Source organism: Zonotrichia albicollis, chromosome 2 (assembly GCF_047830755.1).
Source record: "Zonotrichia albicollis isolate bZonAlb1 chromosome 2, bZonAlb1.hap1, whole genome shotgun sequence".
Classification (NCBI taxonomy): Eukaryota; Metazoa; Chordata; class Aves; order Passeriformes; family Passerellidae; genus Zonotrichia; species Zonotrichia albicollis.
This window is the reverse complement of record NC_133820.1, coordinates 83,397,510-83,414,745: the sequence shown is the minus strand read 5'-3', so window position 1 is coordinate 83,414,745 and position 17,236 is coordinate 83,397,510. Positions and strand designations below refer to the sequence as shown.

At 34.1% G+C, this 17,236-nt stretch overlaps 1 long non-coding RNA gene across 1 annotated transcript in view; it reads right to left on the bottom strand.

Annotated features, from left to right (window-relative positions):
• Positions 1 to 17,236, bottom strand: part of LOC113460040 (uncharacterized) — a 241,893-nt gene that overhangs the window by 40,777 nt on the left and 183,880 nt on the right. The window contains exon 6 of the long non-coding RNA XR_012579067.1: positions 4,983 to 5,097. This is a non-coding gene — a long non-coding RNA (uncharacterized LOC113460040). The remainder of the gene's footprint in view (positions 1 to 4,982; positions 5,098 to 17,236) is intronic.

Below are 17,236 nucleotides of genomic sequence, written 5' to 3'. Positions count from 1 at the left end.
CTTTATTTATGAAGGGTCACTTCACCTCAGAACCCAATGCCAAAAAGACAATTAGTGCAAATTCACCTTGACAACATAACCTGTATTTTTCCTGGGCTTTGATCCACAGATCCCTCCTCTCAGAATATTATTACAACGATTACTGCAATCTAATTAGTTGTGCACTTACACCTTCTGGTGAAGCTACACAAATTAGGGTAAACAATGCAGTTTGCTGGTGAAAGTGAAAGTGTGATATTGTTGTCCCTATGTTGAGGCTTAATTTTGAACTTTGCCTTTAGGTCTAATGTGATGAGGTAGTGAGTTTTTGTGGGATACCTGGTCTTGAGTAACTCCTTGATAGTAGGCAAAGTCATATGACAGATTCCTTTGTGCTGCACAGAGGGAAAAAATTAAGTTTTTAATATCTTCAGAGTCACACTTAAAGATCAGATCTTTCTCTTCTTGTAAAAATACCATCTCAATATTCAAATCAATATTTCATGTATGCTAAGTAGTTATCAGGTAATTTGATCACTTTGTCTTTCAGTAAGTTGGAATAAAGTTGACACCTGCTATGCCATGTACAACTCCAATACTTTTGATGGGGAAGTACTGCCTGAAATGCCCATCTTTAAAAGAAGAAATTGCTGTCATGAAGAGGAGACTTTGCCAGCTTAGAGCTAGTACAGCCCTAAGCATTCTGATAGCATAAATGCACAGTCTATAGTCTGTTAGACACGTAAAGAATTGTATTCACAACAAAACTAGAACAATGTTCTTTGTTTTGGAGAACTTTTTATGGAATATCTTTGTATTCATTTGCCTTATTACCATATAGGAAAAAAGAAAATTGTTTTTGTGTGGTCTACTCCAAACTTTTGTAGTTCTATGTATGATTTGTATGATTGTTTCCAGTAATCTATTTTTGCAGAGAATAAACAAATGGATTATGACTGGAAGAAAAAGAATAAAGCTGTTAAGAAGCAAACATCTAGAAGACTGCATATCAGATCAGCAGCCAATAATTATCAGTATATTAAATGCTATGCTAATACTAATACACCATAGTAATTTGCATTTTGAAACTAGTACACAATGGTAAGAATACCTGTGCCTTTTAATGTAACTTAAATGTAAGAAAATGTTAAAGTTATCAAAGTAATATAAAGAAAATGTTAAATTAATCAAAGTTAACCTAGAATTGATACAAACTATGATATGCCAACACAGCGTGAGGCACAGAAACACACTCTGATTATGGTTTATGTAATACTTTCATCCTAGAATTTCTTTTCAAACCTTAATCCATACAACAGTGTCTATTTCAGGAAACAAAGGGATAATCAAATGTGGTAGAAAGATTGATTTTTTTTGCTGGGTATTTTTTATTTTTTTTACCAAAAAGAAGTCACTTCCTAAACACAATGGATTTCATCTGATCTCCCACTGTAATTCTGTTCTGGATATGTTATTCTAATACCAGAAATAATATACTGATACTCCTGCTTTTTCTTATATGATGTTATTCACTTACAGAATAAAATTATAAAATTGAAGTATGTGAAAGAATAAATAATATGTAAATATAAAAAAATATTAAATCTAAAGAAAAATCTTGGAGAGACATAATAAAAAATATATTGGGAGAAAAAATTAGGTGCCTTGATCACTTGGAATTTCATCATTGACATTAGCCTCTATGTTTTCTGAATTGCAATATTGAGATGGATAGCAATAAGGACTCACAGATAAAAGGCAATAAAAGATTAAGTATCAGAGATTTAAAATGCGTGTGTCACTCTTTCCTTTTCCTGAAAAACCCAATCAAATTCTTGTTTTATGTTTCAGTGTAATTAGAAACAATCATCATGATAAGAGATGAAAGAAACTCTGGATTTTAGTTTCTTTCATTAATAGACACATGCAAGCATAAATGTCTGGTGCAGCTAATATGTTAATTTTTTTCTTCTTCCAAAGCTGATTACAAAATAAAAACCTTAGAGAAATATAAAAATGTAATTAATCACCAAAGGAACTATGCAGATATAGTGAGATATAAGAGGGGAAGGTGTGAAGACCCAGGAGAAACACATAACTTAAAATTGTACAAAAAACTCAGAGATAAGCAAGAAACTAAAGAAGTTCTTACAAAAATAAGCTCTTCTATAATAAATGCAAAATAATTAGGAATTGTAATAATTAAGTCATGAGTAAAATTATTTTGTATGTGGAGGAACTTATAATAAGAACTAATATTAAACTAACATTAATTAACACTTTCAGAGATCGTTATTTAAAGCATAACAAACTTGAGGGTTTGAAGTAGTTATACATACAGCTACGCTCCACCAGGTTCCTACAGTATGTTTGCATTTATAGAAAATATCTGAAGTTTGCAGAGATTTATTTATTATGAAGTTATAGCTAAGTAAGGATTATTATTTACAATAGCATGCCACCAGTGACTTCATTCCATAAGATTCTGAGTTGATGCTTGCACTGTGCCTTGTATTTTCAAACCACTTTGAAAAGAAGTTAAATAGATTAAAAACTTTCAACATTATAAATATATTTATTTATAATATATTTGGGTAAAGCGTATCTTTAATGCATAAAGCGGGCCTCCAGTTATGGAGGCCTGCTTTTACCCATGAAAAATTAAGCTGAGTGAGCAGATTTTATATTCAGTGAATATTATATATTCGTTTTATACTAAAATATTAACCACAATTGCATTATTGGAGACACTTTTCTATACCCAGCAGCCCAAAAACTCAATGCTATCGCTGCTAGTGACAGCCCACAGGCCTTGTAGTGCCCATGCCTGACAATGCAAGTCCCAGCCATGCCTTGTGTTGCCAGTTTGTTATGGGAGCTGGCACTGTGAACTTGGCAGCAAGTAGCTCATTACCCTGGGTAATTTTCTCACTGTCTTGCCAGTGTGAGCAGAGGCTGAAAGCAGCGAGGCTCTGGAAACCCAAACAGCTTCATTCTGGTCAAGAGTTTTTCCCCTTGGTTGAGCAGTGGTGCAGATTGCCCAGGGATGTTGTTCTGCATCAAAGGTTTGCAAGAACATTCTGCTGCAAATTCAGTCTGACCCTTCGTTCAGGAGGAGGTTGGACTAAAGACCTCTTGAGGTTTTGTGTGCATGCTGTAGAGCTGGATAAGGTTTTGCCTTAAAAAACTAGAAGTAGCCAAGCACGGGTGCATAGGAGAATTAGGGTATGGGGAGGTGGAAGCAGGGAGAGGAGCCCAGGTGAGCACACATTGAGTCAGTGAATATGAACATCACAGTCTGCAGCCATTAGTGCTGACTGCACAGCATCGTCCTTGTGATTTTGCGTATTCACATCTGGTGCAGTACGGTTGTTAAGGGAGAACTGCTTTCAGTGTGCAGTGATAATGATTAACAATGTGCAATAACTAATTATTATCAACATGTGATGTTAATTAATGTCAATCTAGTAAAGTGTTGTTTTAAGAGTTTGAGATTTTTCTGTCTTCTAAGCACTCCAATCACAGCTCTTTAGTTTCTTCAACCTTGGTACGCACAGGTTGTAAGAGCTGGAAGTGAGTTGTTACAGGATGCCTTAAAAATTCTGAGTGTTCTTGACTGTTGATTAAAAACATGCTGAAAAACTAATACATGTATTCTTAATAAAATTAAATGAGCAATTATTTCTTAAAAAAAAAGAAGACTATTTTAATGAAAAACTGAACTTGATTACTTTTTGCTGTTCTCTTATTTTTGATTAATTTTTACTGCAGAAATGAATGAAAGAGCTCCATCTCAAGTATAGTATGCAGTTCATGTTCTGAGAGACTTTTATAAAATCGTGAATTAAAAAGAGGGCAAATATGGACTATCTTTTAATGTTCCAATGCATGACATCAGGGAAATTAAAACAAAAAACTATGAAAGCAGGTGGAATTATTATAATAAAAAAATTAAAGACATTCTTTTACAATGAAACCTGCTTTTATGTGAAATGGTGAAGGTAAAAAGTGTAAGGATCCTAAGTCCTTGGCCATTAGAAGACATGATGGACCCAAAATGAGAGAACACATATTCCACTTAGGAAAACCTGTGGCCTTAGCAAACTGGACATTACAAGAGCGTATCTGAACCATATAAATACACACTTATCTCTAATCACCCACTTCATGATGTCTTATGACTAAAAGAGACTAAACATATTCAGAACCTGGAAAATATTGGTTACAGCTGACAATTTTACTGCTGACACTCCATCAATTGAATGTCTTTAGACGCTGGTGGTAGTGAAGTGAGTAATTTCTTCAGGGGAATGTTAACTTGACCAGTAAGTGTGATTCCACACTGTACATACTAATTTGTTTGTAATGAAGATCTCTGCACCTGAGCTAAACTTCCTAGATTTCTTTTTCAATTAGAGGAAAAAAAAATAGGTACTTATAAGGAAAGATTTATCAGTTGTGTTTTAATGTCCACATTGGTATGCATACGCAAATGTAAAATAGTATCAGTAACCAGAGAAAAAAAAGGCTGCATTGGCTGGAGCTCCAAGGAATATGTAAATTCAAATGGTGAATTTCGATGCATTTCAATGCAGATGTTCAAGTATATAAATCCTCCCAGTACAGGATCCAGAGACCATCAAGTGCAGCTAATAAGAGTCAAGTTCAAACAAACAGATGATGCAATAATTGTCGAATAGAAGGTTGGAGGAGAGTTACTGATTCTGTTCTATCAGCTCATTTACAGACCTAAGAAAGGAGCCGCTGCTTGTGTTTTCAACCCTTGCGAAGTATGAGTATGGAAAAGAGGGCACAATAGACAAAAACATCTATTCTGGACTGTTATTTTCTGAGAGGTACTGAGTCTTTCAAGTATGTTCTGCCCTCAGTATGATAAAGATATGTTTTGATGTAGCCAGATAATGTTTCAAAGGGTGATGTAAATATGTTTTTATTTCCATTTTATCTGGTGTGTATATAGTAAGAAGGATGTTAGAACATACCTCTGAGAAGAGCAGCAGATATTTTGTTGAATCAAGTCCTAGGCCATTCTTCTCTTCACTGACCAAGCTGAGACATATTTGTGTCCTAGAGATTATTTTTCAAGTGTTGCAATGGCTGTGAAAAGCAGATATAAAAAAGCCAATACATAAAAACTCTCACTGGGATATTCCCTGGTCTGAGTTGCACAGCCTATTTTCCTAAACTACTGACAATTTTTTTCCTGTTAGGTTTAAACATAGTGCTTGAATTGAATGCTAGGAATGGTTATTCACAAAATATGCAAGATAATATGCTTTAAAATATGAAAATGGCTTTCTGCAAACACTCTGAATAAGTGGTTTGAAATCTTTTAACCTTGCTTCACAAATTATAAAAAGAGAACTGCAGGGAGTTATAATCCTTATATTTCCTAGTTAAGCTATTACATTGTTAACAAATGTATCAAGAGAAACAGAGTATTCATTATTTTTAAGATACATCTCTTTAAAACTCAAACAACTTCAAACCAAATAAAAGGGTGATTTAACATCACATGTCCAAATTCAGTTAATTGCACACAATAGTGGGCATGGAAAAGGGTGTAAGAACACCTTGAGCACAACAGACTGGAAAAAATGGTCAAGGCACAAAATCCTGAATAAAAAATGAACTGCTTTACTTCTGCTAAAAACAAGAAAAACAATTCCTATTTTAATTCAAGTTTAACTTGGGTGAAGTGAGAAATTACAGCAATTCTAAGTAACTAAAACATAGCAAAAATAAAATAATCAAGCTCTGATTTTAATTGCAGGGAGCAGAAAAAAGAAGCATTTAAATGTTCTGTGACTCTTCAAGCCACTTAAACACAATTTCATTGCTTGCTGTAAGAAAAAGGACAGACAGAACCTCATAAGAGCTTTGCTATCATTTTGTTCAAGAGAACCACTACATAACATAAAAAACCTGAATCAGTTCTTGCTTCTGAAAATAGGTAATAACTTATTTTCAATCAAAAACAGAAGAAGCAGCAGTTGGAAGAAAAAGAACGTTATTCTCTTCTGAAAACCAGAAGTTCTCTATGCTACTCCCGAAGAATACAATTCTGACAGAAAACAAATTCCTCTCTCCTGTTTATGCTCAAGGCTGTACAACTATCAGTTCAACTTATGCATGTTCAGTGTCTCTCATGGCCTCAGAGTCTCTGGCTGAATCTCCTACTGATTTTCCTGTGTAGAACAGCAGACTCATCTGTCTCTACCTCCAATGGAATGCTTGGTCAGGTTTTTAGCTGTCCACAGAGCTTGAGTGGGATCATTCTGAAGCTCTTTTTTTTCAGCTTTTGACAGGTGTACACAAAATACCAGAGAGAAATTCTCAGGCTTCCAGCCTGGACTTGAGGGAACAACCCAGGAGTTTGGTTCCTTGGAGGAGGGCAGTCAGAACCCTGAACTAATGTAAAATACGAACATATTGTTTCTCATGTGAAACACTTTGTTAACAAAATGTGAAAAGGAACAGTTGAACAACTGACTTTTATTTAAACCACATGGCCCAGTTAGAGACTTTGCTGCCATGTGTTCACTAACTATTTTCCTCCTTTTTATTTTTTGCTAATAGCATCTAGAATTTTTTTTTTCCTTATAGCAGCTAGATTTGCTAATAGCATCTTAATCAAAGTAGACTTCAGAATTATTAACTACTAGAAGGTATGTAAGCTGTTAATTTTGCTTTACAACGGCTGAGCAGGTATATTTGTATTACTCCAGATTTTGTTTAGGGTGAACAAGTTAGTCTTAGAAGTCAAACACAGCCAGGAATGGCAATGTTTCCATTGGAATGAAGGTGCTGATACTATAGCTCTTACTGGTGGCCTTAAATATAAACAGCAAAACAGCAGAAGTTTGACAAGTTGTTTGTATACCATAAATACTGTAAACCCAAAGACACTCTTACTTGTTGGCAATATTTATTGAATTATCTGAGAATTTAAAAAAATCTTTTTGGAACTCAGTACCCAGAAAGACTTCATTATAGTAATTACAACAATTTTATCTAAAAATTTCAGTGTAATACTATAAACTACTGACTGTATTGAGCCTGTCAGTCTAATTTGGCTGCTCTCATATATCTTCCATGGGAAACAGGCTAAGAGATGAGCACTGCTCTATTTCTGTGACCTTTTAGGGTTTATGGGCAAGAGAATCCAAGTATTAAGACTGTGTAATCATACCTCACATGTAAACTCCAATCTTTCATGTAAATCTCAGAAAACTTTTCACTAAGATATCTGGTGGAGCAGTTTCTTCTCAAATATCATGTATGTCTCAGTGAATCTCCAGAAGGATCCAGAGGAATAGTGTGGGATCTCAGGATCTGAGTCCTGGGATGCCGGGCCCCCGAGACCACCCTTGGGGGGCCCGGGAGTCCTGGAATGTTGCCAGAAGTGTCTGGTGGCAGGACTTTGACCCTACACGGGAGACGACACCTTTATGAAGATAAGAGGGCCTCACCGGGGTGAAGGGCGAAAAGATTAGCTAATTAGAGGGTGAGACACAGGGTTTAGGATTTATGTACAGGGGGGTTTAGAGGAGTAAGATGGAGGAATTGGGGTGTGTCCTGTCCTCCTTCTTCTTCCTCTTCTCCTCCATCTTCTTTGGCCACGGTGGCACCTTTGGATTGGTTATTACTGAGAGTGCACCGAGTTATAAGAATAGATGGTATTGGGGAAAAATGATAAATATTGTACACGTAACAATGGGTATAAAGATACGTGGCTGCCCGGGAGGGCAGACAGTGTGCCCACGGCTGACTGCTGAGCAGATCTTTGTTCGGCTGAAAGAACATCTTTTAGATAAACAATTAATAAACATAAAAACCGAAAGAAGAACTGAAGCCTCTTCTCGTCCTTCGATACGCGGGCTGCCCCAAGGCCACCCCGGGCCTTTCCAGGCCCCTCAAACAGCCAAGATAAACCGGACAGAATAGCATCTGTATCTATTGCCTTTTTACTAATTGTGGAATGGTCAAATAATTCAGATATATTTCAGAGGTTTGTATTACCTAAATTTATTCCAGACAACAATATTTGCCAATGCCAAGGTTAAATAAAGAGGAAATGCCTTAATACCAAGGAAAAGCAGCAGAAATAGCAGAAACTCTTCAACTTTCTCAAGTTCTGTTCAGTAACTGGCTGTGAAGTTGTTCATGAAATAAAGATTTTTTTGATTGTTTCTTTAAAAGAATAATTTACTTCATAGGGTGGAACATTACAGGTGGTAAAAGGAGAAAACAAATATATTTTGATGACTGAAAGATATTTAGGGTCCTTTCCAGGGTAAATTATTCCATGACTCTGTGATTCTTTGCAATAACTATTGCTAAAGATTTCACACTGTCTGCCTCTATCTAGTGGAGAAACAGTGGGCAGCTTTGTGAAGTATACACTTTACACTCAGGTTAGGATTGGAACTCCTTTAAGGAAACACTTTTACTTCAGAAAAAGAGAATAAAGATTCTGGGGGGGACTCAGGGGGTGTTATTTGGGTGTTTGTTTTGGTTAAGTTTAATAAACCTGAAGAGTTGTTACTCACTGGTCCTGCCAAGATCAACACTGCAAATCAGGTAACATTGTAGTAGTTTCTATGGGTTCATGCTCTTCTCCAAAGAACCTCTTCAGGAGAAATCTCGTTCTATAAGTTACAGATTCATGACATACTAAATGACTCAGCTATGGTTTTCAATTCTATTTCATTTTTTGCATAGAATTTCAAGCTCCATGCACAATCAACTTGGGAAGCTAAGTCTTACTAAAGAGAAATCAACCTTTCTTTTAGATCTGGATAGGATTTTTTTTTTCAATCATCATGGCTAATGTTTATGCTGTATAATTTAGGGCGTAAAGTTAATTTTCAAATTTAAGCAGTAAAGGTATTCCATAAAAGAAATTAATAAGGAGATGAAAGCCAATAAGAAATCTTCTCATCATAAAATAGATACACCAAATTCTTTCCATTAGCTATAAAGTGAACCTAGAACTACTAGCTTATATTTAATTAGCTTAAATTGCTGTGTGAGATAAGGCTGACCTTTCATTTAGCAGGGCATCTTTCTGCTTTGAACTTTTTGGCTATTAGTCTAGGTTTCATTAAGGCTTTGACAGATACAGGCTTACACATCCAGCTGTCACAAATGAGCAAGGTACACTTCCTTCTATTTTTCTGGCTAACTGCTTCTGGTCTCCATCCCTCTCTCTCTGCTGTCAAATGCCTTCAACAGACTGGATTCAGTGCAATGTCTATCAGCTTTAACTACATTGGCTAGATTTCAAAATAAATTCCAATAATTTTCACTGAAGTGGCTCATCTCCTTTCCTCCTCTGTAATAAAGGTAGATGCTTCAAGAATGGAACCACTAAAAAGTTGAGAACATAAAAAAGAGCAGGCAATGGATATTGAAGTGCTATGGCTAGTTAGCTAAATCTAAATATATTATCATTTACATGCATTTGAATTCTCATAATAACCATTCTTGCATTATACTTAAACAACTAAACTAAAGAAAATTATATGTTTTCATGATGATAGACAATATTCATTCTGTTAACCTGACTAGGAAATAAGTGATTGCACATAGAGTGCTTTCATTCATCATAGTTGAAGACAAATCCTGAGTCTATAGGAAAAACTGAAAGTGTCTTTTTAGGGTGAAAGATATCTCTTTGGGTAGAGCTGTTCTTAGAATTTTAGAGAGGTTCTGACTCGCTTAGTCATGACAAGCAAAGCCATTTAATCACTTTTTTTCCAGTAAAAGACATGCAAATAGTACCCCCCAAAATTTTTTTCAAAATACTATTTCTCATTTCTGAAAATAAAATTTGAATCTAAATATGTGCATTTGCTAAAAGGAAATATTGTTTGAAATTGTTGAAATGTTGAATTATTGTTTGTGGGAAAATAAAAAGGTTAATGATAACCAGAACAGACTAAGATGATTTATTACTTTAAAAAATATCGAATATAAAAAGAAATAGAAATGCAGAAAAAGTAGTATAGTTTATATTTTTTTTCTGTGATATGTTACACTGTGTTGAATTCAATACAGGGTGGGGATGAAAGGAAACAGGAAATATCCTTTTGTTAATGTGACAAACAGGTAACTTTGGAAAGCTGACACAATTTGCAACTTCTTTCTTAGTTTAGGTTTCATTTAAAACAACATGCTACTTCGCTAAGCCATTTCTCAAAGGATATTTTTACAGAAAGTGCTCTGATTAGGTGTACATGTTGTCTTTATTCCACTGTGGAGCTACAAGTTACAAATTAACCAATTTGAATGCCCCACATTTGTGCTTTGTTTAATGCAACAGAAGTAAGGAATTGTATTATATATGCTATCTATATTATTGTAATAATATTAAATAGCCAGTGTTTGAATATTTCTTTAAAATGAGGAAAGAATTTTAAGGACTCATGAATGTCTCCGGACAAAAAGTAATAAAATAAAGACAGACTTGTAGACCATGTTGCAAGGAATCAGGAACTGAATAATTACTGTATTACTGTCTCTTAATCAAGGACGGGCAGAGCAAACTTGACTCTGTCTTTCCTTCATTGTCATGCGGTCAGTAGATACATCATATTAAGAAGAAATGAGCTGAAAAGTTCTACCCATAAAATACTAGGCAGATCTAAAATAAAAGACTGTGTCACAATAGTAAAAACTTCCTTTGTTAACTGAGAAGTAGACATTTCTATACAGTAATTTCTATATTGTCATCTGTGGTCCATAGAATGCAAACAAACTCATTTTATTTATTCTATTTACACAGGAGAAAAACATTTGTGTTCCAATCTGGTCTCATACAGTTGCTCTGAGATATTTTCCCAACTTAATTTTGGTCCTCAGATTTTATGGATTAGCAGTGTAATACTAAGCATTTGAATTACAATGAATAATGACTTTCCAACATTAAATGAAATGGAGACCCCACATCATGAGTTCACTTATTCTATAGGCACTTGATTTCTGCTAAATATTCTGGCAACAGCTAGGCAGAGTTAATCTGTTTTACCACAGAATAATCTATATTTACTGATGTGGTCCAAAGATTTAAAGTAGATGTTGATGGGCAAACTTAGCATAGTTCATAGAGTGGAAATAATTGCTGAAAAAAAAAAAAAAGGTGATTTTAAAAGTGCCATGTGTCTGGCATTATGCCAAATGTCAATGACACATTTATTATTACATCTTAGTGACATAGAAATCAAGAATATTTTATGCTATAGATCTTTGTATACTGAAGAGTTAAATTGCTATCTGTGATTTTGTGGGATTTTATATTTTTATTGCAATAAATTTCAGGTATGACTGACAGCTTACAACTTTCACTTTTTCCCAGCTAGATTTTGCTTCCTAGGAGAATAATTGATCAGAGAAAATAGAATTGTATTTAAAAACACACCTTCACAAAATGTATGCAAAAATATTTGAAAATATTTGAAGCTCTGAGTTTTTAAAAATATTTATTTTAAACTCATTTTCATTGGACATGAAGCGAATTTATCAGAAAAATCTGAATTTTGTGAGAAGTTCTCATTTTGTCTGATTAGCATATTACGTGTGGATTAAGTAAGAAATATAGTGAATACATTATGAGTGATCTCATAGTTTAGATTTGCTTAGCATTATCATCTAACTTCAAGAACAATTTCCCATTACCATAAAGCTCTAGCATGTTTTATATATTCAGTCTTATTTCTCTCATGCACTTATCAATCCTTTGGCATATTTTAAAAAAAACACATTTTTTTTCTCAATGATGTTCAAAAATAGTTGTATTTCCTATATTTTCTTTTTACAGAATTCATTATTTTCTCATATCTATAAATCATTCGTGTCCTTTGATTTTTATGTAAGTATTCAGTTGCTGGTCTTTGACATGCATTTAAAATGTTCTCTAAGATTTTTACAAAGCAAGAAGGCTACATTTGAGGTCAAATTGATGAGACTACCCTTTTCATCATACAGGTTGTTATATAATTGAAAAATTTATTTCCTCTTAAGCACAAAAATTAATTTAGCACTCCTTCAGTTTCCATTTTGTGTACTTTGGGCAAAATGATCCTTAGCAACACAAAGAAGAGTGGATGTTCTGCTGTTTGTCATTTCTGGGAGTATCGTGTAGTTTCATGATTTAATAATAGCAAAACTCTGATGAGCCAGAATGTTTGGAAATCTTTGTTTAATGCCTTTCAATGCATATTTCCAAAGATATGACTTTAGTGTCTAAAATTACTTGACAATTTTTGACAGTTTTGAGTGCAACTGCAAATATAGAGTCTATGTTTACATCTAGAGTTATTTGCATGTTCCACATCCAACATTTATATGAAGTAACTTTAATATTTATAAATCTTGTACAAATCACAAGGAAACTGCTGTGAACTCAAAGAGTGTCATGTTTGCATCATGGGCTGCTAATCTCGCCATATTTAAGCAGCTAAATATAACTGTATAAAAATTATATTTCTGTAAAAAATACCACATGCAAAGGAAAATGGGAAGAGGTAAATATTTAAGAAGAATATACACATTACATCTTGGGAATGATCTGCTGCTTGGATTGTCTGCTGCCAGACTCAGAAGAATTATTCTCTCAATTTGTTTGCTGCTGTTCTTGTTTATATTTCCAGCAAGTGTTCCAGAGATGCCAATACACACATATACACACACACACACACACACACACACAGAGTCTCACAAAAAATGGAACACAGGTAGCCACATATTTTCTTGGTTTTTTTATGTATTTGTTATTAAATCCTGAGCCCTTTTTGACTTTTCTTACTAATCAGAAGATTTTGCCACCTTGCAGGTGACCATGTATCCTTTAATTCCACATATCATTCCAATTTCACATAAACTTTCAGCCCCATCTTGTAAAAAAGTGGACTTCATTTGTTCAGAACATAATAGAATATCATGATTAAAAGAGTGCCATGGACTAACTATATGTAAATTCAGCATGAAAAAATTGCCAAATTAAAAATCATTTTCTTTCAGTTAGAAACAAAGAGATGCAGCAATCTTAATGCTTAAGAACTTAAGAACAGAATGAAAATAACCCAATGACAATAATGTGATGCAGGCATGAAAAATAAAACCTATTTTTAGAATATGTGAGGTGAGCTATTTCAGGTATAGATGGTAATATATATAACTGTCTAACTTTGCTTTAACAAATCTCACCTGGTGGGATGACACTTAAATTGATATGGACAATTCAGGTCACCTACATTCTAAAAACAGAATATATAAGAAAAGGGACCTCAATCTTTCAGGATGAGACAATAAAAATATAGTAAAATAGGAAAGCTTAATACTACAGGACTGAGACTGATAATTCTGTTCACTTCTAAAAAAAGGTATGCAAGCTAATGAGCAATGTCAGCACTGAAATAAATGAACACAAAGAGTTCTGGTTTTTAACCACTCTTCAAAAAGCAGTTATTTTAGAAGGTAACTTCCACATAAAAACAGCCAAACAAAGATCTCAACAATTTTAAGACCGATTGATATCAGACAGCACTGGAATCCCCAACAGAAGATAACCTTTTTAATCCTATATTTTTCTCATTACAAAATGACTGTACACAATGATCTGGGTCTTGGAGAACGCAATTACATTCTTCTAAGAGAGTTTAGTGGATGAGGATAGAGTGATCTGTGGATAAGCATTTACCCTATTGAGGATGTTTTAAGCTGTGTCTCTGCTCTAGGGGAGATTGATTCTATGGTGATCCCTACAAAGTTTGGATACAGGGTCTGACCAGATGTGATTCTTCATTTCACTCAAAGTCCAAATGGAAATAAAGTAAAAGTAAAATAATTGAGGAAACAATCAAGATATCTACTGCAAAGTGCTATCTATTTTTATGAATCAATGTTCTTTTTATATTTACTGAAGAATTGGAGAAGACGGAGAGTGTGTGTGTGTGTGTGTGTGTGTGTGGCATAGATTTAAGAAAGGGATGGAAATATTTGCTTGCAGAAAAGAAAAATAGATGTTTCAGATGGGACTTTTAAAATAACAGTAATAAAACCATAATACATTTGATTAAATTCTTTGTTGTTCTTTGCTGAAAACTTTATTGATAATATGTCATGGATTTTCAGTTTCTCTATATCTTCAGAGCCACACTTTCCTAGACAGCTCTGATTTTAATTAGACATCTAGATAAAAGTAGAAAGTTGCAAGAGCTAGCTACTTTTTAGAAACTCTGATTCTGGCATGCTGGAAATAGAAGTACAACTGACTAAGAAACCTTTTGTATCTCTTTATTCCTCTCCTAATGAGGCGATAATGCTGCTGAAGTACACACAGGTGATTTCCAGTAAACCAAGTGCATGACAAGGAAAAATAAATTTAAAAAAATATTATAATGGCTATGAATTACTAATTTCATAATGAATTTGAAAATCTAGGAATGCCAAAGTAAACTTGGAAACCAGCCAGGTGTTTAAAACAGGGACTGTAAAGATCTGTCATTACTTTAAAATAATTCCAGCTGAGATTTAAATGTTTTTGATCTGAGTTGCAAACTGATTTCATTTGTGGAGTTATAGTATCTGTTTGCTAATGAAATACTTCTGCTGCTTCCTTTTTAATGGTGTGAACCTCTGAAAATGATGGATTAGGAAGAACCTTACTAAAGCTATAGAATATATTTAAACAAAAGAGTCAGCAAGATATAGAATATACTTCCTCAAAACCATCCTGAAAGAAAGCAAAAATCTCACAGAAGACACAACTACTCTGAGAAGCAGGACAATCTGTTCCTTATATGGAGAATATTTTAGGGTAACGTGAAATGAAAAACAAAGCCATTCATGTAGTCAGAAAAAAAAATCAAAAGGTACTGGTTACCAGGGACTGGATGAAACAGACAAATAAGGCATTGTAAACATAAGCATCTCACAATGCAGCTTTTACATGTGTAAGTCCCAGTGCAAAATGCAGTTAGTGAGGAGAGCCTGAGCTCCTAGTTAACGCATTTTAGAATTAAATCAGTCAGAATGACAGAATTTATAACAGTGGCTCTATATTTGGCCGAAGCAGCTAGGAGGAAACTCTGTGAAAAAGAGCTGTGACTCCATATCAGCCCTTCACAAATGCCTAAAGAAGTGGGCTGCAGGCATAAGTTCTGCAGCACAGAAGTTACAGCCCACAGGCTCCTCCTCACTCAGGGAGTTTGAAGGAGGACAGCAAAGAATGTTTTCTTCTAGCGTTGATAAGACAATAGAGAATATTCTTTAGGAAAAAGGCTGTAACAGACATCACACTTGTGATAGATATATAACATGAGATTCTTGTTGCGGTGTTTTCATAGGAAATTTGAAATTCTACAATCTAAGAAAGTGTTACTGCCTGAGCTAGATGCTGTTCTACTATGAAAAACACAATCTCTTTTCCTGTTGATTCTGTCTACATTTGAAAAATAGCTACACTGAATAAAAAAAAAGATTGATAATAGAGGAGATGCAAGAATAATTGTCAACAATCTAAACCCATAAAAAATTTGAGAGAATAGAGGCTTATATTTGGTACATGTTTAGATGGAATTTCTTTAATTTATTCAATGACTGCCCTGACCTGAATCAAATCATAAGCTATTGCCGCTGGATAAAACACTCTTACTTTTATTTTTCAGTCATGTCAGTCTGCCTAGAGTCTTAGTAGGAAAAATGATCATTTGAGCATGACTTCTTTCAGGGGCACAGACTGAAAGATGTAAACATGCAATAGAAGTTATTGCTATTATTTTTTTTTCTCTCCTTTCTTTAAGAGTTAATCTAAGGATACATAGAGAAAACTGCAAACTCTTAACCCATATAAAAGTCTGCTCCATTCATGGGAGACAGAAGCCACAGCTGTTCACAATGTAAGTGTCCAGGAGAAAAACTTCTGTATCATATAGACCAGGATAATTTAATCCCATTTCTCATCTTGAGGAAGGCTGGATTTTACCATGGAGGAGAAAAGACTCACTTTTTACCAATTAACAGAGAAAATTGTCTGGTAAGACTTCTATCAATTTTCTTTTACTCATTTCCCACATTTCTTTTTTTGTAAGGTATAAAAAGGAAAGAGAAGAAAGAAAAGGACAAACCAAAAAAGGTAAAAGATGTTATGAAACAGAAAAAAAATTTAAATTTTATAATGAATAAAAATGATAATTTTAAATTAATTATGATTTTTAAATAATGAGTTTTTTATGAGGAATAAAATGATAATTTTAAAAATTGTTAATTTTTATACTTTTAGGAATTTTAGCATTCTGAGACAAATATTGTCTTTAGCATAAAGATATTTTTGTTCACTTTTTTTTTCTTAACTACCACTAATAGAAACTATTCTGCACTACAATGTAGTGATCCCATTTTTAAAAAAAAATTATTTTCAGAAATGGCGAAAGGTTGAAAACCAAATGTATTTTGAAAACAATATGAGTTATTGGCTTCTGTTAGTAAGAGAAATGTGTTTCAGCTTGACTGAGCAAAAAGAGTTTGAAGCAAGGCACTGTAGTATTTTCCTAGTAATTATTTGAAATTATTTGAAAAGTTAAGGAGCCAGTGATTCAGTTCTTGCTTCAGAAACAGTTAAAGCATTCTCTCTATATAAAAAGTACCAAAAAACCTCTTCTAGGCAGAGCCTGGAATTCTATAAAGCTAAAAAATAAATCTGAAACTCCTTTTCTGTTAGAAGAGTCTGCTGTTATACTAAAGATGGGCCTTTCAAAACAACAGCAACAACATTGCAAACACGTTAATATTCTGTTGGGTCTATCCCATTCTGCCTCATTTCAGTTTTTATTTACTCTTAATGTGCTAGGAGGTCTTAGGAATTTACTCTCCATACATTAATAATTTAAATATAATCAACACTTCGTGTAGCATCTGTCTTTCTTCTATCACTTGAGCTAGCTTTAATTCCTCTGGCAGTTGAGTAGAGCTGGGCTTTGAGGTTCACAGTAGAGCTAACTTGAAAGTTTGTGTGAAATGAAGCTGCAAAGTTCAACAAACTATCACAGAGGATTTATTCAAGTATATTAATATGAGTCAACAGTATAGGAAACAGCAAAGTAGAGAGGAGAAACACTTTTTTCTCTTTGAAGTCCTTAGCTGTTATCCTTAGACCATGCGATAATTAGATCATAAGCTAATTGAAACATACAAATTAATTGCACTGATTGCTATTTATATGAGATGATAGTCT